The 25698-nt window shown below is 42.8% G+C and overlaps 1 protein-coding gene across 1 annotated transcript in view; it reads right to left on the reverse strand.

The window, feature by feature from the left end:
• The window catches only part of EPB41L3 (erythrocyte membrane protein band 4.1 like 3), a 126367-nt gene extending 107810 nt beyond the window's left edge, over positions 1 to 18557 (reverse strand). The window contains exon 1 of the mRNA XM_081918006.1: positions 18322 to 18557. The gene's annotated coding sequence lies outside the window, so the exon portion shown is untranslated. The remainder of the gene's footprint in view (positions 1 to 18321) is intronic.
• Between the last annotated feature and the right edge of the window lie 7141 nt (positions 18558 to 25698).

Consider the following 25698-nt stretch of genomic DNA (forward strand, 5'->3'; position numbering starts at 1 on the left):
ATGTCTGCTCACACAACAGGGTTTCTTATTTCTCTCCTTCCCCCTTCAGCTGGCTTCATGGACCCAAAATCTACAGTGAAGGGTTGGTGGACAATCCGGAGCAGATTCTGAAGGTGTGCTGGGGGATGGAGGGGGGAGAAGATTAAGCAGAAGTCCTATTGAGAAATCAAATTTCCACTGAGCAAACAGACATCATTGGATGTCACCCATTATGTTTTCTTGTAATTAAGTGCTGCTAAGGCCAGCGGGACTTACTTCCAGCTTTACCACTTCGGTGAAAAGTTATACAATGACTTGACAAATTTCATTTATATTTAGTGACCAATTAAGAGAAGGTAAAATTAGTTGCCATGTTCTGTGTTGGTCATATTGTCAGCTCTTTTCCTATGAGGCTGTTGTGTTTTAGCTCATGCGAGAACTCACTAGCCATAATAGAAACTAAAATGTCCCTCTTCCATGCTTATGAACATTTTGTCTGCGCAAGCATTGCAACTTTCCGGGTGGAATATTCTCCCCTCTCCTGCTGACCCCTAGGGAGATAATTCTGAGGAGTATGGGGAGCACGCGGAGGGGGGAAGCTCCATTGTACAAGCAGAAGTCTGCCGGGGGAGGGGTGTTAGATGAATCCCACCCAATATACAGGTTTCCCAAAGCAATAATTTATAGCATGGATTTAATACTCCAGTTCTTGCTGGATTACAACACCCATCATTGCCCAACTATTTGCTATGATACCTGGGGTGGGAGGGAGTTGGAGCCAACAACATCTGAGGGTCATAGGTTCTGCACTCCTAATTTATAGGAAGAAGAAAAGGCATCAACATTTCCATACGTCCTTAGAATGTGCGCAAAAAGGATTTTTTGATTACCCCATTTTCTGGAACATAGGGCAAGGGGGGAAATAGTAATTTATCAATTAAACCTACTGTAATAAATTTGGGGGACGTGGGTGGCACTGTGGGTTAAACCACAGAGCCTAGGACTCGCCGATCAGAAGGTTGCTGAGCTCCCGTTGCTCGGTCCCTGCTCCTGCCAACCTAGCAATTCGAAAGCGCGTCAAAGTGCAAGTAGATAAATAGGTACCACTCCAGTGGGAAGGTAAACAGTGTTTTCGTGCGCTGCTCTGGCTCACCAGAAGTGGCTTAGTCATGCTGGCCACATGACCCGGAAGCTGTATGCTGGCTCCCTCGGCCAATAAAGTGAAATGAGCACCTCAACCCCAGAGTCGATCACGACTGGACCTAATGGTCAGGGGTCCCTACCTTACCTTCAAAAGATTTGAAACAAACTCCCCTTCTTGCACAACAGTGTACAGAGATGGCAGTAATATACGGGCTGTGAATACAAGTGGCTATGCATATTTCAAAGCACTACAAAATGTAGGTTTTAGTTTTACAGTGGTTTCTTCAAATCAGGCTATAACCCTAAAGACTGCAAATCTGAATCTGACATTTGTTCAATATCAAAGAAACTAGGCTGCTTAGCTCAAAGATACTGGATGAACTGGAGAAGAGTGGATGGGGCTTGAGAAAAGTGAAATGTATATTCTCCTGCCCTCCCCCAACTTAGATGCATATGGACATACAAACAGAGCCTCAGAATGAGTACTCAGTCTACAGTGAATAGTCAAACAGTCAAGTAGTGCTCTTCATTACTCAGATTTAATGGGCAATTTCATTTCTCTGCTCATTTCACCAACAGTGTCTAAGGAGAAATGCTGCTTTATCCAAAACACTTCAGAACTGCTGGTTCAGTGTTCTCATGGGATTACTCCAATACAGTAGCAGCAACAGGAAGATCCCTGCAATCTAGAAAACTACCTCCTACAGCAAGCATTCAAAAGAGCCAAAGAGAGAGGTACACCTGAAGGACTGGAATAGAGAATGAGTCAGTAGGCAGGTGATAAAACAGGGTGACATGGGGGTGGGTGGGGGAGAGGTGCAAGCATACTTCAAGCTTCCAGTGCATTTCATAGTGATTGCCATATGGATCACGTGTATAGCACTGCTTTGTACCTTTTCTTTCATGTCTCTACTTTGACATTGGCAAAGCTTTGAAAAAATTGTGAAGAAGTTCTTGCCCAGCATTTTCTGTCCACTGTTTTGGCATAAGCAGAAACTTGTACAGTACCGGTTAAAGCAGTATCCCATGTAGGCAAATGAGAGCCAAGCTATTTCTAAGAAGCAAGGGGAAGCATTCACTAATCTCCAATCTGGCACAACACTGTTAGTATCGCAAGGGGAATAACTAGAAGTCACATGCTAATGTGTGCAATAGTGCCCTAAAGCTTTTTTCTTTTTCTTTTTTTTAAAGGAAAGCTAGTCTGCGAAGGGGATTTAAAGCAATGGAAGAGGGATGGGGTTGCTGAAACATTTTCACATCTAACTTCTCTCTGCTCCAAATTGCCCACCAAGTAGCTAATCCCTTGGAGTTCAAATTGCTGCTTTTATAGTATAAATTCTCATTCCCAATGTGACTTTGTTTTGTCAAGGAACTGTTAGCCTGGAACATGTAGTTTGCTCCTTATAATAGAACACATGCCCATGGAGGCAGCCCCATTTCCTTCTCCTGAAGGAAAAAGGGCTTTGGAGAGAAAGAACAGATTTGTACATATCAGTCTTTAAATTGTTGCTTAAGAATTTTTATTTTGTTAGCACCAACGGCGCTCCACTGACCTTATGAATCAATTGTTTCCTCATTCTGCTGACACATAAAGTGTGGGCCATAACTTGCTGTTTCTTCCCAAATAGCACCATTTAACTACTTCCTTATCATGAACATCTTCCTGTGCAAGTGTAATTTAGAAACCTTTGCCACTGTAATTTTCTTTGCTTCATTCTCTTTAAAGCTAAGCCTTTATGCGACAGACAAAATACTCATTCATCAGCACTATTATCTCTCCAAGAAATGAAAATGAACAGCTATGGTTTAAACACAAAAAGAAGGGACCAGAGCAAACAACTTATGTGCATACATGAAAAAGAAATAAAAGGGTGTTTTTTAAAAAGAAAGAAAGAAAATCATTTCGCATGATTTGTCCACTGCATGCTGTGTCAGGCAAACAGATAAGGAAAAGGAACTTTAAATATAACTCTGTGACAAGTAACTCTGAACAAGTTATAAAGAAGAAGCAATATACCTTCTCACAATAGATAATAATTTCTGCTTCCTGAAAGATTCTGAAGCAACATCCCTACTTTGCCTTTTCCTTAACCTCAGCCACTGCAGGTGTGACACTGGACACAACAGGGCAAGTGCAACAAATTCTATTGATGTGTGGGTGGAAACAGATGGGATAATGGAAAAAGAGAGGAGAGTCATCAAATGAAATGGTGGGTGGACAACTTCAAAGTCCCATTTGGGACTGCTACATCTGTTCTCTGACCATAGGGAGAAGTGGATCAAAATTGGAACAAGTTCTAAAAGGGAAAACTAACTCTAAAGCAGCATCGCCATGGCATACGTGCGGCTTATTTCAAATAGACAAGTAAAGTAGGTTATTTTGGAGCAGCAGCATCTTGGCCATATTGCAGGCCTAGTGGATTATCTTAAGTATCCATCCATTTCAAGCATAAATATTTATTCTGTTGCAAATTAGGATCCATTAGTTCCCAGATCATAAAAAGAGGTCATCAAGACTCAAAGGTTGTGCAGGGCAGGCAAGCTTGGTGAACAGAAAGGTTTGATGACCATTTAAAAAGCATGCTCACCTAAGCAACACATGTTTAACAGTGTGGGGGGGGGGATACTGCAAGGCAGACCCACTTGTGGTGCACCTCCCTTCAGTAGATGGCATTGCCCATAGGACTACATTACATTCCTAACAGAACCAATACATTTCACCATGTATTGGTTTTAGAGCTTGGAGTTTGTTGTTGTTCTGACTTCTCCCCACTTCTTGGTTGTTGTTGTTTAGTCGTTTAGTCATGTCCGACTCTTCGTGACCCCATGGACCAGAGCACGCCAGGCACTCCTGTCTTCCACTGCCTCCCGCAGTTTGGCCAGATCCACTTCTTGGTACCATACCATAAATTTAGATTTGAAGATGAGGGTAATCTCATTAAATGGGATTCCTGTAAGCGCACCGATGCCTCTCGCTCTCCAGGCTTCAGCGAAAGCCTGCATTCGCCCCATAGGACGCACACACATTTCCCCTTCATTTTTTGAGGGGGAAAAGTGCGTCCTATGGGCGAAAAATACGATAAGTCCTTAACACATCTATCAGCTACACTAACTTCCAGTATGTTTTCAGGTCCAATTTAGAGCTTGTCCTACACTCGTGTAGGACCCTGGCAGAGACACATGCCCGACTGGCATGTTCTCTCCCTCCTGGTTGATAGTTCGGGAGCTTCAAAAGCTTTCTTCAGCCCAAACATCACAGTGACCAATGTCAACATGTTATTCTTTTTTATTTTATCCTTTAAAGTCCTGAATAGTTTTGGCCTGAACTATTTGATAGACCACATTCAGTCATACCATCCTGCCTTCACAGAGATCACAATCACAGGCCTTCTTGGTGTTTTTACCAACCAGGTCTCTGACAGTGATAAGCATGGAAGAGAGAACCTCTTCTGTGGTGACTCTACACCTTTTGAACTTCTTCCCAGTAGAGCTGAAGCAGGTACCTACACTTCAGATTTTTTTGAAGGCCTTAAATAATCTGATGGTGTTCTGATTGGTCACCCCAGAATAATTTTTGTTTGTTTGTCCCTGTCACTGATGGTGGATGGAATTTTATTATGTTTTTGGAGTTCCGAGTTAGTTTTTAACTTTGTAAATCTGCTTTATTCTTGATCTTAGTAATGCTTTTTAGGTTTTCTTAAAAAATATACTTCAACTTTTTATTGCTTTTAAGTTGTTTTGGGTGGGCTTTGTCCAAAAGAGTACTAAATCAATATTTAAAAATAATAAATAATAGATTGCAGGAGGGACCATTTTAGATGCATCCAATTAGTGCACCATTGCTGATGCACAGGTCCTTTTGGACCCAGAAGAAGACACTTATGCACACTCTTCCAATGCACCCGGGGGCCAGGAATGAAACCCCAGCACAAAAGGGTCACCGGAGCCTGTTTACCTTTTCCAGTCCTGATGCACTGAGTTCAATCATCTCACAGCAGGAATTGCTTTATTGTATGTGGATTTGCATGACTTGGTGGACTAAGAATGGGAAAAGGACTAGACCAGAAACAAATTTCTCCATTTAGCTAGCTATTTCATTATGCTGTAGAACCGCCTTCCCTAACCTGGTGTAGGCCATATATTTTAGAGTACAATTCCCAACATCCGCAGTCAGCATGACCAATGGTGATGGGAATTGTCTAAAGTATCTGGAGGGGTAAAGCTGGGGTAGTTTGCATTCTAGTTCTCAACAGAGAAGAAGCAAAGCCACAGGTGACACTACATTGCACTACCAAGAGCAGAGGTGGTACAGGTGATTTGCTTTGCTATCAGCCTGCAAAACCTCTTCAAGTAGGTCTGCATCATGCAGGACTTGGAACACAGCAGTCAAATAAAATTAAGATGTCCAGGTGTATTGCAATGATACTGAGGTAAATCACATTTATGTTGCATAACTGGTCTTATCACATTTCCAATGAATGCATATGCTTATTACAGTTAACCTGTTTCAGCTCTACTAATGAACTTCACTGTTATCAGACACAGAACATACTCCTGTTGCCAAGCTTGTCATTCAAGCCTGGGATTCCTCTAATCTCTTTTTTGCTGTTGTTCTTTTACTCTAGACATGACATGCATTCCTATTATTTCATGGAGAGAAATATATGGCTCTTCATATTTTCAAGATGACTTCATTCTATCTTAAGACAAAATCTGCATTTACTTCTTGTTGTTTTACAAACCCCACTACTGCTGTAGCTGCTGGAGTTAGCCCAGGTACAGCTGAACAAAGATAGCAAAATTGCTCACTTTAATAATCACTGCATGACCATAATGCAATATGCAGTGAAACATTATAAACGTACTTTAACACAGAAAATGCTACTATCATACACTCCTAGGCAGAATATTAGCAAATATAAAAACAAAACAGTTAGCTCTCAGAAATGTAGACTCTTTGATTCAGATGTTGAGCAAATAAAGTGAAGAAATATGCAACATGTATATCCCTGAGCTCAGGAACCATTACTCTTTCAAGCTGATCAAGGCTTCCTTGCTTCAAAGAAGGATCTGCAGCAGTTCACTTACAGGACTCACTGCTACTCAGTCATGAAATTACCTAGCACCAGTCATGCAGGAAAGCCACTTTAACTGCATTTCTAGCCACATATCAGAAAAACAACAACAATCCCATAGAATGGGTCAGGGAAGAGATTAAAGGTGCAAATGGCATCCCTTGTAGTCAATGGCAAAACTTCCATTGATCTTAATAGGTTTGGATTGTCCCCTAAAGCAGCATAGCAACATATGCTCAACTAGCATGAAAGGTCATATGAAAAATGATGAGCATCATTAAACTCCAGCTCCATGACCTCATATTAAAGCCATAAGACAAGCAGCTCCGCAAATACAGAGCTAGGATATGAAAAGATTAAGAGACACGCTACACATATTTGCACTTGTGAATTTATAACCAGTACATAAAAAATTATTTGTTTGTAGCTCATATGTCAAGCAGTCAATTAATATAAATCTAAGATAATAAGAACACTCTGTAGCAGTATCAATGCACATTTAGAATGTATCACAGAAAATTAAACCAAACAACTATGCACATTTCCCGGTTATTTTCATGCAACTGAAAAATATTGGCAATTAAATTACAAACTGCACTCTGGAATCCAGGGAACTATACTAAATCATGTACTTAAATAACACAAAAGTAACATCTCTCATATATTATTAAAATACATGCTTAATTTTAACAATGTAACAGCAGAATGTGCCTTCAGACTGTGTTCTGGACTCCATCAGTGGGATTTAAGACATTGAACATACTGCTGCACCATCCTTAACTATTCAACTAGGATTTGAAACTTCGTGAACTTATTATATCAGTTATTAAACCTGGTGCCCCTGATATAGTTATAGTCACACATTTTTTTAAAAATTGCTTAATACATGGCTAGCTGCACAAGAATACAGATGTGGATGCATGTTCAGATGTACTTTAGAATACACTGCCATTCAGAGAAATACAGAACAGATTAAAATCTATGCTTATTCTGCTACACATTCAGATGTGTAGCAAAATACACATCTAATACACATCTGTGGTTCCCAATACAGCAAGTGATAGGTATGTGCAAGCCTGCTATTAGTGAGAATCTCCCCAAACAGTACTACTGGCCAACGCAAACATAAAAAGTGGGTGTTGATGAGCAGAGAATATGGCATAATATATCATAAATATGACATTCATGTATACATACACAAACATATTTTCTAAACCGCACTTTCCTCTAAATTAGAAATACTAAAGAGCCATTTTTCATGTCTCAAAGAAAAATATCTTCATTCCATTACATTTTTTTTAGAACTTACCAATAATTTTGATGTGATGACCATCACCAGACCATTGTAGTATGTTAACATTGTAGTAGTAGTCAGTGAATCGTAGGAGTCAGCACATAAAGAAGAAGGGGAGGGGAAACAAGTTAGTAATTTAATAGCAATGTCACCGGTTTATAAATAATACGTTAAAAGATAACAGTCAAGTGCTGGTATCAGTTAATTGCAGACATCAGCTCCATTAGAGACACCATTAGAGATACCAAAAAAATGAGAAAGATAATATCCTTAAATACTGCATTGAGTTGATAATAGTGCAGGAGCAATGAGCTAGACATGGAATGAAAAAGAACATTGTTATAACACAAAGATTGTGGCTGAGGGAACATGTCAATTTGGGGAGTCTGGTCTAGGCAAACTAGCCAAAAGATTGAAGCAATACAGTAACTTGTTCTAAGTTCAAGCCAGAAGGAGAAACAAGTCCTTAAGGATAACACAATGTTCTGGGAATTGGAATAAAAGAGCTGGACAAGAAATGTAGCAAGAACCAAAAGATTGACATTGTAAGGAAAAGGCACACCAGGAAGGTGGCTCAAAACAAACAAACAAAACACTTCAGGAGGAGGGCTCTGTGCTTGCCCTCCTCTGCCCCCACAACATTCAGGGGCCCCAACTCCAGATACTGAGGGGGCTGAAGACCCCTCAGCCCCCTGTAATTGGCACGCCTAATTTCTAGGATAAAGGCAAAACAAGAGGAAAAGTAACTAACAACTGGTACTTTAAAAAGCTGTATTGGAAACAAGCTGATGACTTTGATATTTAATCACTACTAGTTATGTTCTCAGATCATGGTCAGAATTAGAATATATTCAAAAACAGAGTGCATGTAACAGTGCCAAGATTTCAAGTGTTCCAAGAAGCCAGTGTTATTGTGTTGTCTGTCACAGTCAATCTGAAAGCTTTGCCCATCTGTTATCTTAGGCCTAAAACTAGCTGACCTTGGAAAATATATACCACTGCATAAAATGTAAGCCCTATAAGAATTTCCAAGCTAAGCCAAAACACTGGCTTAGTGCTTTAGTTTTAGTCAGAGTAAACCTACTGAAATTAAAATACCGTATTTTTCGCCCCATAGGACGCACCTAGTTTTTTTCCGGGGGGAAATAAAGAAAAAAAATTATTTTCCCCTCAGGCGTGGGGCTGGGGCGGGGGACGCCCGAGCTTCCCCTGACCCCAGCCCCCAGAATAGTCAGCTCTCTGCAAGCCTTGGGAGACCGGCGCGACTTCCCGTCGGGCTCCCACGCTTGCGGATATCTGCCTGAAGCCCAAACCAGGTTGGGGAACAGCAGGATGGCGGCGCCTCCCCGCTGTTCCCCAAACTTGTGGAGCTGGCGGCGGGGAGAAGCACGCTTCTCCCCACCACCAGCCTCCAAACCAGGTCGGGGAACCGAAGCCCGGGGCGCGCTGTGCAGCGCGCCCCATGCTTCTGGCTGCAGGCTGCTGCCCGCAAGCCTTGCGAGCCCGTGGGAACTCCCACCGGGCTTGCAAGACTTGCGGATAGCTTCCTGAAGCCTGGAGAGTGAGAGGGGCAGTGTGCACCGACCCCTCTCACTCTCCAGGCTTCAGCGAAAGCCTGCATTCGCCCCATAGGATGCACACACATTTCCCCTTCATTTTTGGAGGGGGGAAAGTGCATCTTATAGGGCGAAAAATACGGTGGTGAATTTGGCCTTAACATAGTTGTGTTCATTAATTTCAGTGAGTCTACTTTGAGTAAAACTTAGCTGACAACCACCTAGTATCACGATTATATACCTGGAAATCTCTAAACCACCCAGGACATGTACCAAAAGCAGTAGTTACTTGTCTGCTAAACAGCAAGCTCAGGGAACCCTTAAAGTTCACACAAGACAGCAGCAATATAAAATATACTTAGGGGAGAAATCACCTAAAGCATTCCTGTCCTGAGCCACTAAAACACTGAGTGCATACGAAAACCTAGAGCTAACTCAGACTTCTTAACTGCCACCCAGAGGCCACTTTTACATTTCCTCAGTTGGCTATGGGCACAATATAGAAAGCTGTGTGTGTCCAGTTTAGAATAGTAGTAGAGGTAGTAGTAATAGTAATGTGACTTGTTTTACATCGCCATAGAACATTTTTGTTTTCACTATCTGTGATGATCGGGGAAAAGGTGGGGTATAAATAATTAAATATTAATAATAATAATGGGGACAAAATGGATGGTGCTACATGAACAGTGTATGGTACTATTTTTTAAATGTTCCTCCTTTTTCTAAAACAAAAACAAAAACAAAGCCCTCCTGCTCTACAAATTAAAACATAAGTGCATAACCTCAAAAAGCGAGACTCTGCCTAGTCCTTTCCCATCATGTTTCATCATCATCATTAGTAGTGAGTCTGATTCACAAAGGAAAACATGTTTTTAAACTGATTTCCCATCCTTTGTTTGACGCTCAGAACTCTACTATTATAGTCTGGTCATTCATGTGTATAGCAAATAAATAATTGAAGGGGGTCAAGCAGGGACAGGCCACTAGCTACATGCTTCTCCCATCACTGTTCTCATAACTGCTCAAGTTGTGGAAGGTGACTGCCTGGAATGGTAATGTATCCATGGAGGTTTCTCATGATTTTCCAAAGTTCTAAAAGATGTGGAGAACCTCCATAGGCATAAAACAATCCCTGCTTGAGGCAATCACCTTCCATGAGTCAAAAATGACTATGGACAAAAAATGAAGGTAGTGTGTTTATCCCTGCTGTATTTTGTGTGCTGTCTCTGTATTAAGTTTTCTCTAGTTGCAACACCTAAAGAAGAGTCTGCATTCCTCAAGCACTCCTACAATTTCTAATCAAGTGCTAAGGGCATAATTTGGATAAGCCCATGGCAGGTCAGACAGAAAGCCATGCTACAGAAACGGGTTCTCCAAGAGAAGCTGTTCACATTGGCAGGAACACTGTTTTTTAGGCATTATAGAGCCCAATTGCTCCCCGCACAGCAAGTAGCTAAATGCTTCATGGAACACTGGTGTGCCAATTCTGTGTCACTCTTGTCATTTATTCTAAATATAAATCTGAAGAGATTCAAAATTACGCTTCTACTTTACATTCCTGAAATAGCTGTCAAAACAAGAGATTAAATGGATTAGTTTGCTATTGTAGTCACACTGTTCGCTTACCAAGTCCTGAAAAATACTTGCTGCGAACTACTGAAAACAATGCTTTCTCATCTGCCTAAGCATATAGGTTTGTGTGTGTGTCTGTGTGTAATATATTAAGCTGTATATAAGGGGAAAAATCTATATTTTAGGGCATGGGATACATTCGGTAATTTATTAGCCAGTAGCATTAACTTTTTTCTCTTAAGGAAGGGAAATGAAGGTTGTAAATTGTTGATCTTCATTACAGTGTCAGGAATTTTTGCCTTCTATCTTACAATGAGGAGGGCTTTATGTCTCCAAATAGTCTTTTCAGCTACAATAGGAGAACAGAACAGCTATCTATTTCCTGATATTACCTTTCTTCAAGCAAGCAAAAGGCTTTATCTAGCCAGTATAAAATCAAGTGATTATATTTTGCAAAGCATTTGAAATCAATAGTTTACTGAGAAAATGTCCATGGCAAAGATATATTCAACATTACCAGAATTTCTGGAGCCATACATATATTTCTCAAAAGAAAAAATAGTACATAAAATTGTACTGTTCAGAATACTTCATGCATTTTGGATATGCACATTCATTTTATTAGAGCAATACAAATAAACTGGAGTTAGGAATGCTTTGGAAGAAACAAGAATGAAATCAATCAACCCTGCTAAAACTTTGCAATTTCGTGGGGGCATACACAACCATCCTCATACGTGCCTGAGGGTCTGTAACCTAGTAAAAGGTTATGTGTGGTGCTTTTAACCTTTGCTGCATCTGCATCGTGGTGGACGGTATTTAGTTAAGCAAGATTAAGCAAAATGTCGGCTCAAACAATGCTGTTCCTGGATCCAAGACCTTCAAGAAATTCACTGGAGACCTACTACAGTCCAGGGTGCTGTGGTAGACAGTGGCAGAGCTTCATGCTCTGGCACCGGGGGTGTGTGTGTGTGTGTGTGTGGAGAGCAGGCGGGGCTGGCGGGTGTCCCAGGGGCGTGATGCGCCGCCCGTAGGGGCGTAGTGTGGCACCCAGTGCGGGGGGGGCAGCCGCGATAGCACCCCACCAGGATCATGCTGTTGGGGGCAGTGCGCTCCCCCTGCACTCCTCTTCCTCCGCCAGTGGTGGTAGACTCACCCTCATATCCCTCAAGATCTCCAAGGCAGAGAGAATATGACTGGATAATCATGGAATGGAGAAATGGTCTGGGTGCTTGGAACAATGCTTTCATCACCCTCTGAATGTAAAAAGTTCAGCCTTCTTTGTTCTCTTGGGACAATGACATGAAAGGATAGCTAGCAGGAGTAACAGTGGAGAAAATCTCAAGACTAATTTGATGGGTTAGAACTCATTCTGTAGCCTACTCTGTAGCAGTGATGATGCTCGTGTCAACACAGTCAGTAAATTATATCATCCCAACAGAGTGACATCCATTCAGAGCTGACCTAAATGGTGTTACATATCAAACTCCCATTAGCTTGCTGTTACTAGTTTGTAAAACATCTTGCCAGTCAAGATAATCACAGTTGCATTAGATTCCACATTGAGTGGAGTATCTACAGCTGTGACTCAGGTGTCTGGTTTTCCTATGTTTCTTCAGCCTAAGGATGTGGACAAGCTGCCTGAAGAACTGAAGCCAAACAGTTCTTCTTTGGATACATACCCATCTTGGCTGAATAAGAATACTGTACCAGAGCTGAGTATGTTTCCTTGGATGGGGAATATGTTCCAATTCCAATACTAAAAGAAAGATTTGTGAGCCCTCTTTCACCTCCACTATCCTTTATTTGTTACCAGCTCGGTTTTAACTTCCCATTTTTTAAGTAAGGTGTAGGAGAGAGTGGTGGCAACTCAGCTGCAGGTTGGATTTAGATCTGTTTCAGCCTGGCTTATTACAAGGCTGAAACCACCTTAATGACTTTGGCCAGACACTGCACAGGGGGGAGTCTTCCCTGCTGGTTCTGCTGTACTTCTCAGTGGCTCTGATATCATCCTTTTATAGGATTTCCTGCAGCAAACGGAGCAAGCGGGTGAGTTGCCAATGGGTTACCTTCCCAGAATTTCTATCTTCAAGCATTTCTGCTGTAGTCTGATCGTGGAAGTGATGTCAGGTTGATGATGAAGCACCTTCCACATGGTTTGAACTGTTCAATGTCCCACGCAGAATGGCTGCCATTATATCTACTTTGTCCCTCGGCTAAGTGTGGGGAGTAGCACATACACGGCGCCTTCTTCCTATCTGTTATATACTGTCAATTCGTACCATCTCCATCTCTGTATAACAAAAGTTATGAAGCTGAAAATGTTGGTTCAGCTCCATGCAGCAATTTTAGGGGCAATTACTTCTTCAGCCGACACTGAAATTACAATTTTTCAGGCATCACGTCAGCTGTGAATATTTTGGAGCACAGTGGATATGCTATTTTTATAACGTATAACTTCATCAACCCACCTTCCTTTCCCCCCTCTTTTTTTCTGAAATATCTGTTATTGGCCTAGAGTGCTAACTGCCCAAGAACTATTACTTCCCAACTTATTTGATAGTCAGAGAAGCAGCACATTATCCCACTTCATGGTAGAACTATATATTTGGTAGCTCATTCGTCAATAGGCAGAATACAAATAGTGCAGGTAGAAGTGTGAAAAATGCTTTGGATTTTTTTAGAACATTATGACTCATATTTTATCCATCCAAAGTATGGATGAGAAAAGTGAGAATGATTTAGCGATAAATGAATCATATCCACCAAATATGCACATTGGAAAAACTGGAAAAGGAAACAGAGCAATAAAACCTTGATTCTGCAGCTATAATGAATAGGGTTTTAGTGAGCAACACAATTGTCATGCTCCTACACAGAAGAAAGTCCTATTGAGGTCTATGGGACTTACGCCCAAGAAAGGGTATAGTATTACAGGCTCAATAGTGAAGTCAAATATTGAGGTTTGTTGTTTACTTTTTTTGCTGTAATAATACACACAAAAGGACACCACAGAATTATTGCATGTTTGGATTATGCATCTAAATTGCCTCTAGAACAGAAAAATTTCTAAACATAATGTAATATTTAACAAGCCCCCTCCAAAAAGAAGTTAGGCAAACGAGGCTGCAGTTCTGTACCCCCTTAACAGGGAATAAAATCCCTTGAATTTAGTGGGAATAGGCATGTATAGGATTGCACTGTTATTCTCTTACACACACACAGTTCAAAAAAAGAAAAACTGACATATTGTTCCCTTACAGATTTAACCCACAATCTAACAAAGTTGGAGGCATTCAGCAATGTGTCTAAGTAGGCTTGTTATCATTAGAAAAATAAGCATTATTTGTGTGATCCTATATGGTTACTCAAAAGAAAGTCTTATTTAGTTTAAAGAGGCTTCTGAGCAAAATTTAGAAATAATTTTAGTCACTATGGTGGATTGTTGTTGTTTTTTAAAGAAAAATAGTGAATAGTATATGTGGCATAAAATTCAAAATGTCAGTCCCAGATTTTGCCTCATTATCATCAATGTCACTGCCATTTTTCTATTCTTTGCTTGATTTCATGCTGTTAAACCTCTTATCTGTGCATCAGTGTGATCAGGATTATTCAGCAGTGGCAGCTGCTGAATAAGGCCAAAGCATTTCAGTTGATTTCTGAAACAACTGCATTTCTAACCTCTTTTGACCCACTCTACAGACTAAACAGGAGTTCAAAATTTAATTCCCAATCTTGTTCAATGTTTTTGTCACTCACAATAATGTTAAGCTAAAAATGTGTCAGTGTTAAAACATTGATCTCCTTCCTCCCCCCCACCCTTTAGAAGTGCATTTATGCTGCGATCTATAAAGAGACACTAATATGATCAACTTACAGGGATCAACAACATATGTGGTGTTGCTTACATTACAAGAGCAAATAATGAAGCTATATTTAGCCTCTTATAAAACATTCTGAGTATTTGGGCAATGGTAACCATTACATACATAAAGACTTAAGTAGATACAGTGAAATTAAAAATAGAAGCGTTGGGGTTCAGGAACCATTCTCCGTCTAAACATATCCATAGATCAATCAATGTAAGACACAGATACTAGTAGTCACATGAAATAAGGGCTTTCTAGTAATTAATAAACATTGTACTGTTCAAATGCAAGCTCAGATATGGCACGAAATCTGCTTTGGCCTGTGAAATAATGTGTCTGTCTGTCGGGGGGGAGGGGCGCAATCACTCTTACAAGTGCTGCTCCAAGACTCTTAACATGCTTAATACCCTGCCTGGCTGTGACATGAGGAGGGGGACAAAAAACTAGGAGGGAAGGTGGAATTGAATGAGTGCCTTGGAAGATGGCAGCACCAGCTGACTGGAAACCTTAACAGGAACACTCCACACCACAACATTTTGTTGGGCGTCTTTCTTGGCTCACCGATTCTTTAACTGCTTTAGAAAAATGGATAAGGAAATGGGTCTTGCAAAATACATCAGAGTTTATGTTCTAACCATGTCACAGACCCATTCACTGAAGTCAGTAAGTAATTGCAGGCAGTAGGCTCAGCATTATCCACAAGTGCAATCAGCTGTTTGTGTAATATTACTGAAGACTCAAGAACTTTCCTGACACAGGCAAAATGCACCTTGAATCTGCTGACACAGCTTTTAAAGTTTGTACTCTGATCATTATTAGCCATTGATGCACCATAACCCTATCCAGTCTGCAGATTTCTCTTCTGAAACAACACCCTTCAGCAGAATCCTAGCCCAACCTTTTCTAGGCTTGCAATTAGCCGGCCCAGTTGACTGATCTCTGACTAGTCCCTCACTCCCCTTGTCTTTAGCATACTTTAGCATAATGAAATGCAACTGCCCATATGCTATTAGTACTATACATCTAACAATGCTCTCTGACAGTCAGCAATTAGCTTGGGCAGACACAGCCTATTATGTCGCACAAGCAGTGTGTGGAGCAACTGTGTTCTACAGAGAGAAAGATAAACAGGCACTCCTGGAAGCAGTCCAACTTTAAGAAGAAGAACCCCAAAGTGAGCTTACTAAAAAAAGAATCCTAATTACTGCTGCAGATAAGGCAGGCCCTTTAGAGTTTACTCTTCAGCCCCCTCACAGCTAAAGTAGCTGAAGACTGCTATGTTAATTAGTTAATGTTTCTCCAATTCAGTCATTCTTTTAATTCCTATTTGTAGTAGCTAAGCTGAGATGAGGAAGCAATCTAGGCAAGAAACAAGTGTTAAATGAAATATATTTTTCTAGCTAACTTTATTTTCATTTCCTTACCATTTCCCTGGAATATCAAGCTGTATGGAAGGAATCACATATTTACTAGAATTGAAATATTTACATTTTATTTAAAAATGTAATGAATGTAAATCCATTAAATGAAAATTTAGAGTGTGTGTGTGTATGTTTGTGTGTGTTTACCAGTTGAAAATGTAAAAGATTTTGCTGCTACCTAGTAACTTTTTCTTTTTTCTTTTACAAACAATACTCCATAACTTTTAACAAAGTGACAAATGGAAAACAGAAGGGATACAACAGTGGATTGAAGAGGGAGAGAGAGGGGGAGAGAGATTATGGTTAACAACTATATCTTCATTATTACCAAAAAAAGAAGATTATGCATTTTGGCAAAACAAATACTGAAACTTTGTTTCACAATTTGAAGGGAGGCAGTCTATGCATTAAAACTTAATTATTTAACCTACAAATTAATCACTAAAGACAGGAATACTTTCATATATGATTCATACAGTCAATAGTAAGTCCATACCACCTAGAAGCCAACAGTTTATTCTTGTAAAGCAAATCATCTCTCACGCACGCATGCACGCACGCTCACACACATCTGTTAAGGCCATTTCCTTCTGCTTATGTTTCTATCAATGCTGTGACTCCAACCTTCTTATAGTGTCTAATAATTGTTGTCCCACAGATGGCGCCACAGAGTGCCTACAGTCTCTCCATAGATTAGAGCACTATAACTCCTGGTGGGTGAGACAGCAAGAATCTTGTGTGTCATCTCATTCCAGAAGAGAATCAATCCATAGTCCAGCCCAGCACTCTGCCAAGATCTAGGAGTTTAGCTTGCTTCGGTCCCGTCCCCCTTAATGAAATAACTGGAATCACAATACAACCTAAGCAGTGGAACTGCGGAGAATTCACACAGTACAATCTGGCTTTCCCCTTCCCCTCTTCCCTTGACAGAAAAATCCACACTCCCTGAATGGTTTTCTCTAGTATTCCGGGGAGGACAAAGAGGGAAATGGTGATACTAATAGACTTTGATCTTCCCCCAGTGCTTATCCATGGTTGCATCCCTCACATTCTATCATATCAGTTATACAGACATATGCTAAAACCAAACTCAGCCGTCCTAGTGCTAACCTGGATGTAGCCAAAATAGCACCATTCACACACAAAGGAGAGGCATCAGCAGTTTGGGGAAACCCCAAGGTTTGCAGTCTTGCAGAAGAGAGGAAAATAGCTTTGGGAGAGGAAGCCCAAAACAGCTGAATGAGGACTACTGAGGGGAATTCTGGTAGGCTGCTGGTGAAGGGGAGGAAACAACAGAGTGGAGCATAGAGGCTGAAATCCTGGACAGAAGTACCGCACACTGCAATATTTTGTTGCAGCATTGTTTTGCAGTCATTCCTTTCCTACCATTCCTCTCCATCGATCCTTGTACTGAATATTACAGATCACCTACAGTACAAATGCGAATTTACTGAAAATAAAAAATAAAAAGAGGGATGGAAATATGCAGAGCGCTTGCTTCCCGTTCACGCGCACATCTCGCGGAGCGCAGAGGGAGCTGAACACCTGCTCGAGTGCAGCAAATCTCAACATCTGCCAGAGTTCAGCATGCAGGTTAAAAAGCCCTTTGGAAAGAGGTGAACGAAGTGAAGAGATCCTCACCCTTTCAGCTGTGCTCCACAAGCGCGGCGAAAATCAAAACGCGAAGCTTCCTCGCCGGCTTCCGAGAAACAGACGGGCAAACAGCAAGTCCCTCCCGGAGCCAAAGTTCCTCCTGCTGCTGCTGCCGCTGCTTCTGCGCTCCCGGCTCGTCGGATTCCAGCAACGGGCTCGTCCCTCTTTTGGAAGAGCGGGGAGCGCAGAAGGCGCGGGAAGCAGGCGAGCGAGGGGCTACGCTGGGCAGGGCGGGCAACGCGAAGAAGCATCCAGGACGGCAGGGCTGCGGCTGGGGGGGGGGGGGGACAGGACTCCGAGAGGATTACACACACTCACGCGCGCACACACACACAGAGCCGAGCGCCGACCTGGGAAGGGCGGGGGAAGAGCGCGAGGCTAATGGACTTCTTAAGCTGGGCACGGGCGGCCGGAGAGAGAGACTCGCTGAGGGAAAGAGACGCTCCGCAGAAGCCCACGCGGAGCTGCGGGAAGCCGGGCGGCGGAGAGACCCCCCCCCCCGCGGCATGTTTTTCTCCCCTGATACATATCTCGCTCCCTTCACCGCCTTCTTGCCGGACGGAGACGCAGCAGGGCGGCGAGCGCGGCATCTGTCCCTCGCCCAGCCCTTCCCGCTGACCTCAAACCAAGGGCAGGACGCCGCTCTCCGGCTGCGACGCGTCGAGCAGAAGCCGCTCGGGTCCGCCGCCCGCCCGCCCGCCCGCCCTCCCTCAGACTTGGCCGCGCGGGACAGGAGCAAGAAGCGGCGAGGCGCCTCACCTGAGAGACCCGCCGCCAGCAGCAGCGGCCGCCGAGAGTCCCGCTCAGCCCCCGCTGGCCGCTTTCTCCTGGGAAAGTAGCGCGGGCGCCAGCCGGCGGCAGCTTTCGCCCAGGCTCCGAGGAACCAGGGTGGCGGGGCTCCGGGGCGCGCTTGGAAACCCTTCAGGACGGCGGGAGAGCGAACGAGCGAGCTGCCAAGCCGGGCGGCTTCTCCTCCTGACGCTCCTTTCCCCACCTGCAGCCCTGGGAGCCTGCCTGACAGAGCGACCCCAGCGCCGCGGCCACGCCCCTGCTCTCCAAAGCGCCTCCCCATTGGTGCGCCGTCGGATTCCCACTGGCCGCCCCGCCTCCCCCTGCCCCTCCCCCCCGGTGTGCGCAGTCTGGACGCCGCTGCTTTCCGCAGGGAGAGGAGAGATTCTGATGGGCAGCCAGCCCTGGAGCAGACCTGTCGGGCCATTTGCTCGCGATGATGGATGGCTCTTTGGGACGGAAGAAGCGAAAGCTAAATGGAACTTTTATAGAGCTGGGAAAGGAGGAAGGCTGCGGAGCGAACTCTGCTCGTCTGGCTTCCAGAGGTTGCTGAACTGCAGCACCACCACCCCTAGCCAGAGGCATAACGAGGCTCCCTTGGCAAGGAGCGGCCCGGAGAGCACGTGGCTCCTGGCCCCTCTGAGCCAAAGTGGAGGGGCGCTGTTTTTGCAGCCCTCCCCTGGACCTGCGCCCTTGGCGGGGACCAACCTGACCAACCCCCTAGGTACGCCCTTGCCCCTGCCCATTGGCAATGCCGACTGGCGCGGATGGGGTCCTTCTGGTTGCACCTTCTTGCCAGACAGGTAGAAAGGGACAGCTAGGATAGTCCGGAGTTGCTACTAACCTTTCTTTCATCTTCCAATGACATCACAGATTCCCATCCCTGAATGCGTAAAGCAGAGATGGAAAACCTGTGCTCCTTTCCCCGATGCTGTTGGGCTCCAGTCAGCCTAGCCCACCGGAAGGGCCACAATTGTGTGCTTACAAGATGTCTGCAGCCAAGGGATACCTTTTTCCACATACTTTATCATCCCCCTCCTAGAATCACACAGCCTGTGCCACAGAGAGGAAGCAAGTGATCACATTCATGCAGAGTGCATGTCAAGAAAGTGAGCAAAGCCATTGCCTTTGTATTAAATTATATGACCAAGGAGTTAGGCTTCTGGTAAATGCTGGCCCATTGAGCAGGGAGGGAACACAGAGGCTAAGGCTTGTGGGAATGTTCAGGGATGCAGGAGAGGATATATTGTTTGATTATAGCCTTTCCAACTTGTGTTAACAAGTTCCACAATTTAGCAGAGTAACATTCCCCTTTTTAAACTCACAGAGGATGCATTTGTTCAGGCTCGCTACAGCCTCTATAATAGCTGTCCTGGTATTTTCCCTTTATTCCCTCATAAAAGATAAGAAACGACACAGTCTTCATAAAAGTATAAAAAGAGTTTACTCACGTTCTGTTCACAGTTGGATCCCAGAAGGCATGCTTAGCTTAGAAAAGTAACATATACCTGGAAACTATCCCATAAAGAGACAGTCCCTTTGTCCTCTCTTGGCTGGAAGCCTAGAGAGCATCTTTGACTAAGCAGATGTTGCTTCTTCAATGAAAGTGGTCGGGGAGAGAGAGAGAGATGGTGGCCAGTCCTATGCTTTTGTTACCTGCACAGGTGAGGCCATGCCCACTTCTGGTCACATGTAGAGGAATTCTGTCCCAGACAGGAGAAACAGGAAGTTTGAACTGGCTGGTCCAGACATCCCCTTTTATGTCCCCTCTAGGGATGTTGTACTTGACTGCTCTTGTGTTTCACATCCCACAAGACTAACCCCAAGATCAATCAATTAATTCATGGCAGAGAACTCAAAACATACAGCACAAACTTCCACAGGGCCTGCCTACCTTTTGCCTGCTATCAACTCTCCCTTTACCACCACAGTAGTCAGCAGGCCCTTCTACCTGCAACTCCTTGACCTACAGGTAGAATGGAGCAGCTAGTATAGCCCTGCTTTCTCTTGCAGCTGCTGTTTTGACACCACTTCCATACAGGGATCAAGCAAGAATGTCACACTCCCTTGCTATGATCAGTGTCTTGCTCACTAGCCTAAAACTTGGTGGCTACATGCAGCATGTGGCCATTTCAAATGTTGCAATCATGTTTTACATACCCACATTTTGGGCTTTCCTTGATCACTGTGTGTGAGTGCAGTCCATGCGTGAACAAAATTAACAGTCACACACAATAAAGCTTTTGTCTTTCTTGTCTGTCAATGGGTGACCTCAGTATAGGAAGAAAAGGGAATCTCCCACACACAAAAAGCTGGCAGTTCAACTTGGGTTGCACTGGTGGGGTAACACCAGGGAATTATTCTAGGTTTATGCCTATGTAAATGAAATCAACTTGTACTTTGTTCTGTGTTGCTAAGAGAGCCTTGCAGCTTTCTTACGGAGCTGTCTCAATACAGAAATAGGATGCTCTATAAAAGCAGCAAGGATTTGATTTTTCTCTGCCCACGCTTTAATGCTGTTTAATTCTTCTTGGTAATGGCAGTCTAGATTTATAATGGAAAGGATAGGTCAGTAGTTGGCTTGCTTCGGTTCCATTTTATTTAAGATTCTATTGAGAAATCAGAACATCCAGGCACTACTTCAGTCTTCTGGAGCAGGTACAGGAAAGTCAATACCTTGTAGACAAGTTTTCCAGTAATCCTCTCTCCCTTTCTCCAGTGAAGTTTGATTTTAGTAAAAGAGATCGCCCCCCCCCCGATTTATCAACTACTAGTTAAATTAATTATTGAATTCCTTAAAAAAGAAAAGAAAAAGAAAGAAACCAGCTTAACTGGTAGGTAGATTGTTGCCTACAATATCAATACTCTTCTATTTTATTCTAGGTATGTCCATGTTCTCCATAGGAGTATATTCTGGATCCCTACTGAGTGAAACAGCTTAATCACCCTGCAGCAACACACAGTCTTTCCTTCCTTTGCAGAGACAACACTGAGTAGGTTAATGGTATCCATTGATTGATCCATGCAGACAGTGACCACAAAGGAAAGCACAGTCTACTTTGCAATTGCTAATAAGCAGGAAAGATAAGGCACCATAAAGCAGCTGAGCTGACATTGTAGGGAGGCAAAGGAGAAGGGGAATTCATTTTGCCACCCTTACAGACTTTCAGCAGTGCAAAGCAACCTTCTGGCCCCTCAGTCCTTCTCTTTGCCAGTGTCCAGAGTTGCTCTAATTTGGAAAAATAAGTGCTTTGTGCTTCAGAATATTCACAGCCTTATAAGACTGGCTGTGACCTGGGAATTGTCTAGTCCACTCATGTGCATTGAAACAGAATCTCTATACCCTATGCCCCAACATTAGTCTTTATCAACTTGGTTCTAGTGTGCAACAACTAGCAGAGAAGGAGTAACCACGATACTCTGGTATCCTTCACAAAAAGCTGTAATTCAAGTGCTTTGCATAAATCAGTTCTCCCTCCTCCAATCTTCAATTAAAGGCACCCTGAGTCATTGTCCAATAGTATGCAGGAAGGAAAAACTGCACACAAGAGATGGGAGCCAAGGGGTGCTGTTGACAACTTGTAGTGTCCATTCGTGCTAATGGATGAATCAGTGCAAGAGCCCCAGGGGCTGGGTCATATTATGTAAATATTAGTCGCTTTAGAAATACCTACTTAGAGTTTCAAAATAAAATGTCAACCTCTAGGTTTTTCCCGCTTGTACAGCATGAAAGAAAATGTCACTGATTTGAATTTGATGTAGGAATAACAGCTTTTATGCCATGGAATGTTTTCCTTCTCTGCTCAGTGGTATTTGATTTCTGAAGGAGTAAAAAAAATGGTTCTCTAGGGACAATTATATATTTGAGATAGGAAGATGTGGTAGACCAAGCAGCTTATGGAGTGACGGCGTGAAGTACAGACAATTTGCTGGTATAACACAGCTGCAAAATAGCTAAGTGAGACAAAGTATATTCTGCACTGAAAAGTTCTATAGGCCTGACTTAATGATAATAATGAATGTGAGGCGATGTCATGCATCTCTTATAAAGCTGAGAAAGCTAGAATTATTATGCAGTATATATATGTTTTAATGCAAGACTTTTACAGCAAGATAATAATAATAAAAAACCCTCCTGTTATTTATCACAAGGTATTAAGAATCATGGTGGGTGGAATCTCATTTGCAGAATCCCTTCCTTAGTGATGGAAGTCCTTTTCCCCACTGCACCAATCCCTACACATGTGAACACATTATTTTCCCCAAGATCTGCTTAGAAGAATAGATGATACAACATGACAATCTGTGATCACACCCAATTTTTATTTTAAAACATGTGAAATCTGGACCTGCTTTAAGAAATAAAGAGGCGGCTAATGTTTTTGTGAATAGCATTTATAAATATTCTCAGCCTGACAAATTTTATGGTTAAGCTGGTGTGATTTCTCCAAGTGTATCATTTTGGTTGGTTGGCATCTGTCTGTCTCAGGAGACAATGGAGGAGTGTGCCTTGGGGGGTGAGGTCAAGCTGTTGGAAGGTTACAGTGCCTGCTGTGGCTAGAAACCAATGCTGGAGAGGCATCTGCAGCGGGGGCAGATGAAGGTGTCCAGTTGTGCTGCTGCAGATTCACCATGGTGTGTCTTCTCTCTGCACTGCTCCCTTCAGCCATTCCTAAAATTCACAAAATGTGTTCATAAAATGTATCGTTTTATGCACATGTTATTTCAGTGCAGAGCATGAGAGTCATAGTACGCAATTGAATGTCTTGGGTTTCTTTCTAGTGTTATTTGGCTACTGCAGAACAAACAGCTTCCTGAGGTATATTTTAATGGCTGTGGCATCTGTGGCATGAGAAGGCAAATTTGTTGATGGAAACTCTTCCTCTTTTTTCATCTTCTCAGTCTACCCTCTTGCCTTCTGTATTGAAGATTATGAGGCCATTTTCAGAACAGGCCACTGCCTTTTTGCTACCACTATTACATGTGCTGCCATTTGTGTACTAAGAGGTCCAGATGCTTGTGACAGCTTGATTTCCTGGAGCAACCTACAAGGACACTGCAAGAATGGCAAAATGCTTTAGCTTCAGTGACATGGAGGGGAAAATATTCTGCAATGTGACAGTAGCAATGCTACAATTTCGTAACACTTTCATCTCAAATGTTTGCTTTTCTTTAGCTTCTGACAGCCTTAAGCATCACCCTTTCAGCTAAATTTCTTCTCCAGGCTGGAGAGATTTATACTTGTATACATTTAAACTGACTGTTTTCTATCAGTTGTTTTATTTGTTTGTTTATGTTACATTTTTTCTACAGTTAAAGAGGATAAGATGACTGCTATTGACTATGCCTATGTTTCTCAAACTTGGATCCCCAGCTGTTGTTGGACTACAACTCCCATCATCCCTGACCATTGGTCCTGCTAGCTAGGGGTGATGGGAGTTGTAGTCAAACAACGGCTGGAGACCCATGTATGAGAAACACTGGGCTAGCTATATCACTAAATGCTGCATGTGTGTATTGCGAATCAGGGATGGAAAACTGTGACCCTCTAGGTGCTGCTGGTCTATAGTTTCTTTGATCCCTGACCATTGGGCCATACCGGCTGGGGCTGATGACCAGGGCTGAGTCCAACAAGAACTGGAGGGTGGCAGCTTGGCCATCCCTGTCTTAAACCATGATTCTTAAAGTTTAAGGAAGATCTCTATATGCAAACCTGCAAGCACTAATTAGGAGAACTCTGAATTCTTCTTGAACTCCAAACCTCAATTTAGGTGTCTTGTTTGGATGAAAACGTGGGCGTGCTGCTTCCCTTCTTCCAAATCAGAGGAACACAAGCAATTGTCTGGATAATATGCCTTCCTACTTGTGCTGATTAGGAGTGCTTGGAATTCAAGACAACAAATGCTTCCCTCCCCTATGGGATTTCCTCTGCAGTTTTATTCTCAGGACGTCCACATGGAGTTGCAGTACAATGACAGTTAGAAAAAAGGACCAGTGAGTACTATCAACTTTTCCCCATAATAATGCACGCCATTTGTCTGAGAATAAAGCATCTAAGGGGGAAGTATGTCTAGTTATTCTTTTCTGTGAATTGCCAGGTTGGGCAGGGCATGAAAGAGTTCACAGACTCATCAGGATTTTTGTTCCTCTGGATTTAAAGGTTTTGTGACAATTAGCTCAGGATGGATAATTGTGTTGATTTTGTTTTGTCTCAGGTTCTAATTTTCCCAGTCTTAGGTTTGGTTCTCCACATTTCTGCACCAGTCCTCCTGAAGATATATTAGCATTTTAGTACAAATTTCTCCTATTATCACGGCTGGCTCACTCATGAGGTGAGGTAAGGCAGTGGCCTCAGGCTCCAGGCAGCAGGGTGGGGGGGAGCTTCTGAGAAGTGTGCTGCTTACTACCTCCTGTGTTTGTCAACCTCCTCTGTATATCCTGCATGCCCTGATGGGCAGAATGGCATTTTCTATATTGCTTCTAGTGGCAAAATGTCCTGGGGCTGCCTACCAATAATGCATGTCTTTGTATGCAATATTGCCGGATATACCGATTTTTGCAAGCCATATCCTCTAATAAAATCTATTTAAGATTCTGTTTTCTCTTATCGATCACCTTTATGCACACTTTACCCTAATATGCACATTATTTGATTGGAAAACTACATAGCAAAATTCAGAGAAGTGTGAGTTTTGAAAGTTTGCATATTGTTACAGAAGGTGTAAATTTCTTCTCCATCTATCCATGGATAATCTCAAATAACACCCTGGAGGAGATAGATAGTTTGGGGTTACCTCATTCATAAACCAGGAAGCCACAACTAACATGCAAAGCTCCACAGCCCTAAATGCAGTTTACCGTATTTTGCACTCTATAAGACACACCGGACCACATGACACACCTAGTTTTTGGAGGAGGAAAACAAGGAAAAAAATATTCTGAATCCCAGAAGCCAGAACAGCAAGAGGGATTGCTGTGCAGCGAAAGCAGCGATCCCTCTTGCTGTTTTGGCTTCTGGGATAGCTGCACAGCCTGCATTCGCTCCATAAGACGCACACACATTTCCCCTTACTTTTTAGGAGGGAAAAAGTGAGTCTTATAGAGCAAAAAATATGGTACCTTCTTTTGAAGTAAGGTAATCTGGGAACAATGTATTGGTTAGAAAAGGCCCAGAGATATCCAGATATGCGATGGAAGAAACAAAAGTATTTCTTTTCTTGCAGGATGTCATTCTAATGTGAAGTCTTGTGATGTTCAATGCAGCCTTTCATAGAGCAGTGGATCCTTACAGAGCCATTATAACAGTCTGTTTATTTACCTGCGCTGAGAATGGATGAATGGGAAACA

This window comes from Podarcis melisellensis, assembly GCF_964234715.1.
Source record: "Podarcis melisellensis genome assembly, chromosome: 7".
NCBI lineage: Eukaryota > Metazoa > Chordata > Lepidosauria > Squamata > Lacertidae > Podarcis > Podarcis melisellensis.